Here is a 6,000-nt window from a genome sequence, read left to right on the forward strand (position 1 = left end):
TATAAACAGAACGATCTCAGTTACTACAACAGGACCTTGTTTCGACCATTCGCCGGAAATGCGCGCAATGTTGTACACCTCAAACTAAGTACAAGTACAACAGATCCTCAACACCCTATCATCTTTATCCTCTACCATCAAACAGTGAAAAAGTCACGAAGGCACCAATGCGACCCACCTCCAGCGCGGACAAACGGAATTCACAATACTCCCCCCGAATAACTCAGAGTGCAACCATCCAAGAATTCCTAACAGCTCGCCAAATCCAACACCTCAAACTACAGATGCCTATATGAACAAGATCATATTAAATATACACACACACTGCAGAGACCTCTTTAAAGTTTGATCACCCATACTCTAAGCGAATGAGAAGCTGCCTCTGGCCCTTGTTCAAACAGTGTTTTCTAACACGCTTTTGCACACTGCCGAACATTTTGTCTTTCTGCCGCGATTTCGAAGTCATTGTCTGATTCTAAACAGACATTAACACTGACTGATTCACGGCCTCTCACAGGAAACTATACCTTGCACCTTATAAATCATATTCTTACAGTCGATAGCATAACATTGAATGATTTTAAATAAAGGACAGCCACAACACAAGGAAAATAGAAGAGCCTGCTGGCGTTGTAGCGACTTCCCTCGAAAGTGATTGACCACCTCTACATTTAAACTCATATGTTGCAGTGACCGAATAGTTTATAACTCTGCATTCCATTTCTAATGATTGGTCATTTTCGCACACAAGTACAGGATCGCCGTTTTCGGTGCTAGCAACCCTGGAAGTTGCGCTCCATCAACCAAAATTTCTCCCCCAACTCAAGCAAGCATTGTCAGTCAATCATTATGTCGTATCCAATGCACAGATGCGATGGATAAGACACCATCGATCTACTGTAATATTATCCATCACAGCTGATATCGCGAAAAATTTTACAGTAAGTCCAACACTGGCCAATCATGTGACGGCTTGTTTTCTTAATTTCAGTATCATAGCTAAACCATACATTCTCTACTTTGCAAGTATCATTGCAACCATTCATAGATGACTGCTCAGCACGTCCATTCACACTTAATTCTCGAACACATAAAGACGATCAAATTATACCAGACAATGATATACATATTTCTAAGACCTTGCGCATAGTACTCGATCCATTTCTCTGCGTATGGCGGTCACAGAGCTATCTAGTCCTCTTACGTTAAAAGACCATCCTCACCTCGGCATTGACCTACCTACCCCGCAACATCGCTACCCAATTATTCCTCCACTGAGCAGACGAATACAGCTACACTCCACCTCTCTTGACTGAATAGAGCTTTCCTAGTCCTAACCCATACAAGTGCACCACATTTCTCGAAATGTAACCAAGTCTTGGAGCTTAGCACACCATATCGATCTATCGTAACAGATCTCAAAGTGCCTTAATTTAATAGCATACAGTTAAGAAGAAGAAGAACGGAGCGATATTTATACACAACGTAGTTCGATAGATTTTTAAGCAAATCATCCCATCTATCATGTGTAAAGTATTTTTCTAGAGTCCATGATCGGTGCATCGAAGGTTCCGGTACGAGAGACAGAGAGAGAGAGAGAGAGAGTGAGAGAGAGAGAGAGAGAGACAGAGAACATAAACACACACTCCTAAGACTAGAACGTTCAGCACTTAAAAATGGGCAATAACCTTAGATCGCTTGCTTTTTCGTCCTGTCAGACATACATCCTTCTTCCCGGTCACCCTACGCTGAGCTATCTCTATCCCAATCGTAAAACTTTTCCTTTCTGTGATACGAGCCCAGTATAGCCCTGCGGACACGTCTAGTGCCCAATGATCACAGCAGATCACGAATCAGAAATAATACTATTACTCCATCAGGTCTATATAAAAAATGATAGTTATTAGCAGCCAGTACATCCTACAAGCAAACAGATACGTATAACAGCAGCATCCAACATGTGAAAATTACAAGTCATCCCGTCACCTACTCTGTAAACGCCCGTCTGTCGGGTAAGTGTGTACACAATGATTACAGCCCTCACAAATACCCACAGCTAACTTAGTTATGACGCTGAAGTCTCGATTTTACACCAAGCATGCGACAGGGTGGGGATCGCGTAAATCAAAGTGCGTTTAGAGGAATGTGTCAATTTTCATCACACATGAGATGGAAGTCCTCTGATAACCGACGGGTTCACCGTTAACGATCGCAAGTAGACAGCGCTTTAAACCACATACCGAACACGTAGCCGCGTATGACTAGAACGCTGGCTATATCACGTGCCTAAAGCATCCAAATAGAATACTGGGGGAAAAAAATCTACCTTCAGCAACTTGTCTAGAATAAATGAATCAACGTTTGAATCGTACCTAGTTGCAGCTCTGTCTCAATCGATCATCCTGTACACCCTCTGTTATCATTTAACACTGGTGTGAGTAAGTTTAGACGTGAATGATTTTCTGTCCTCCTGAAAAGCATCAAATACAGTATTCAACTCACGTGTATCACTACTACCTCAGTAGACATACACTGTAATACGAACTCAACGAGAAAAAATTGACTGCCTACCTTATTCGGCTGGCTTCGACGTCATCGTTTTCCTGCATTCCTCTTGTTGCCGCATACTTGACTCCATGTACAAATTCCCCTTTGCGAACGAGAAGATAAGCAAGTACGTTCTCATTTTCACCGCATTTCGGTGTATGTTAGGTTAGTTTATATCTATGCGCTAATCAGTTTTCGCATTTCTTTCGATTTTATGTCAGATCCATCCATGCGACCGCGACATAAGTTATCGTTCTGTGTTCTAAAATTGTCTCTAAATGAAACCAAGGCATATCCAGTCACCTCCACATTCAGAGAGCACTTGCATTGTTTTTGTATCTCTATGTACATGTACGTTATAAAGTAAGAATAATATTGAGAAGGTTTTTAGATATCTGGGATTGTAGGCGAGAGCAGGGATGTGTAGTTATGTTTAGTTAAAGGGCCATGTAATGTCATGTGAGGAGTAATGCGTAGTGTGCTACAGTGTCATAGAAGGTAAAGACATGTGCTACGATGATGTGTCTAGCGTATGGAGGATGCGCTTTAGAATTATGCTACGTTGATATAAAGTTGACTTTCACCCGCGTTCGGTGGTCGCGGTTCGGGATCGCGGTCCTGGACGGACGTATGTGTGTGCTTTGACCGCTGACGAGCGCGTTTACCGCGCCAACTCACCCTTGCGGAAGTCGAGCAGGGGCCTGCGAGGTCTGAAATCAGACGGATGGGTGACTTCACGATCCTGTGGTCAGGGTGCAGAGTGGGGGTACCTGCGCAAGTCTGCTGAGTTATTTAGCGAGCGGATCTGCAGGCTAGGCTATGCGTTATTAGGATAGTTTACGAGTACTGGGCGTATCTACACATCTGTGTGATGTATTATTTAATAGCAGTTTGCTATAGTGTGTACTGAAATTATGCTTGGGTGCGTGTCTGTGGGTTGTGCAACATGGCCCAAGGCACATCTGGGATTGGTGTTTTGTGATAGCATGATGGATATACTGTATGGTTAAATAAGATGTTCGAAAAAAATAAATAGAGTGTTCTAAATGATTACACGCGCCTGCAGCGCAGATCAGAGTGATTGGTTTTCCGTCACCATGTCGGTTGCATGCGAGTAGTAAATGTTTTCCCGGCCGCGTTAATCATGTGTGTCAACGAGCTATGAGCTATTCTGACAATAGACGTGAAGGCAGGTCCAGTCCTGAGACGCCGGCGTTGTACATGAGAAGAACAATACAGCTTTCACAAGTGTCGGCTGTCACGAGCGCTCGGAAGATGAACTTGGCTGGAGACTCTGGAACCCCCCTTCCCAGCCGACCGCACGCGCGCGTGGCCTGCCTTGGAGCATAATCTATGGCGCATAGGCGATATCAATTTCTCCGGTGATAGATGCGAACGCGACTGTATTGAGGTCATGTTTGGGGGGGGGGGGGGGGGGGGGGCGAGCAGAGACGTTTGGTCGGTTTGGCAACTGGGTGTTGTTTGGGCGCGTCTGTTGTACTATTTTGCGAGCATGTCTGTGCACTGTGTGGTGCTTTATTTGGAGAGTTTAAGAGTACAGAGCTTGTCTGCTGATATTGTGTACTGCATTATTTAAGACCTGTTTGCTATTGTGTGGTGAAATTAGGAGTTGTTTACGTGTTTGTGGCCTGTGTCAGATGACCACAGTCGGATCAGTGCGGGTGTTTTGTGACAAATATACTCCACGACTAAATGAAAGGGCTGCAAATAAATAGAGTGCAGCCCTTCTTTACTTCCCCGACCAGCACAGCGCAGTCTGAGCTGTTTTTGCGCAATAACGGCAATCTGGTCAGAATGTGAGTGAGTAGACAAATAATTGGACAAATTTATCTGTAGAGGAGTTACAGGTCTGGATTGGAAGGAATATCTTGATGGGTGTGGTTGTGTTGCCAAGTGTAGTGCACTACTGGAGTTCAGAAACTGCCTTATGTCAGCCTTATATATCGAAACCTATGAGAAGTAAAAGTTTCAAAAGATATGTCGCAAATTAATAAAGTACACTCGTTCCTCCTTCCATCAGATATGCACGGAAATTATTTCCGAAGATTAGCAGTTGTTTGGCTATTTGGAGGTAAATGTTTTGCATTATTTACGAGCGGTTTACATGTCTGTAGGCTGTGCTATGAGTTATTTTTAACTGTTTACAATTAGCAAGCGTGTGTGTAGAACATTATAAATGAGTTATGTAGGAATGTTTTGCAGATCTGTATGATGTGGGACATGTCGGTATGATACATACACTCCATTCCTAAATAAAGTAAATTCGATCCTCTATCCATGGACCTTGTGCATGGTGAGTCCGCTTAATAGAAACGTGTAGGAAGAGGTTGAGTGCTGGTGGCTTAGTTTGAAACAATTTTCTTAGGTTGGTGGTGGAATCGCAAGTGAGCTTTGTTTACTGGCAGATTTCAAACTTGGTGCTGGTTCCTAGGAAGAGGAGGTGGTGGTCTGGTCCTCGAAAAGTAGTTGAAATTAGGGAGTTGAACAGGTTTGGATACGTATATGAAATTGTAAATTCAATTATTTAATATAGCGGGGTGGTGAGAGTGAATTAGCGAGCGTTCTCAGGACAACCAAATGCGCTGTTATACGGTCATGGTGGATTCCAGTCAGTCAAACTCTGGCGCAAAACGTATCCTTTGTCCGGCACGCAGACTCTGAGGCGAGCGTGGCTGGCCGTTTGTTGCGGGAACCTGAGGCGCTGCTCGCCGCCTACCTGGCGCGCTAGCCGCGGGGGTGTGCGGGCACCGCTGGTCATTGGCGTCAGCCGGCCAGGGAGCTGCCGATGGAGCGGGCTCAGCCGGCCGCACGTACGTCAGCTGCGCTCTGGAGTTTCGCTGTGTGAGCATAGAGAAGTCAGTTGGGACACACGTGCATGACCGTAATGTCTGAAAGAAAGATTCATTTTCGAGGTATTTACAGAAGGCTATGTCCATTGCGTGTATGGAGGTTGTGTGACGTAAGTGGGGTGGTGGCGCAGCGATTGTACGGTTAATACGCGCGCGCTAGAGCGAGTCATTTAGCGGGTGTTCTAGTGCGGTCCAAACGTGCTGTTATATAGTCATGGGGGATTGCACTGTCAAGGAAACTTTGCCTCCAAAAGTGTAGCAGTACGTTCTCGCTCACACAGGGACACATGGTGGATGGTGAGCGGTCAGCATCGATAGGTTTGAACATGCCCAGGAAAAACAACTTTGGCGCCGAAAGTGATGCAGGGAAAAGACCGACCGTTGATTCAGCTCTGAGGGAAACAATTTTGGCGGGAAACGTGCGGAGGCGACGAATACACGTGGTGAGCGGACAAGGGGCCGCTGCGACGTCAAACTCGGTAAGTTCCAGAGTGTCCAGCGAAAACATGTTTACGACGTGGGAGCGATTCCTGGGCTCGCCCTCTGCGCTAGTGGCTGGCCGCCTCACGTGAAAGGCGTAGGC

The sequence above is a fragment of the Schistocerca nitens genome, chromosome 1 (assembly GCF_023898315.1).
Source record: "Schistocerca nitens isolate TAMUIC-IGC-003100 chromosome 1, iqSchNite1.1, whole genome shotgun sequence".
Taxonomy (NCBI): domain Eukaryota; kingdom Metazoa; phylum Arthropoda; class Insecta; order Orthoptera; family Acrididae; genus Schistocerca; species Schistocerca nitens.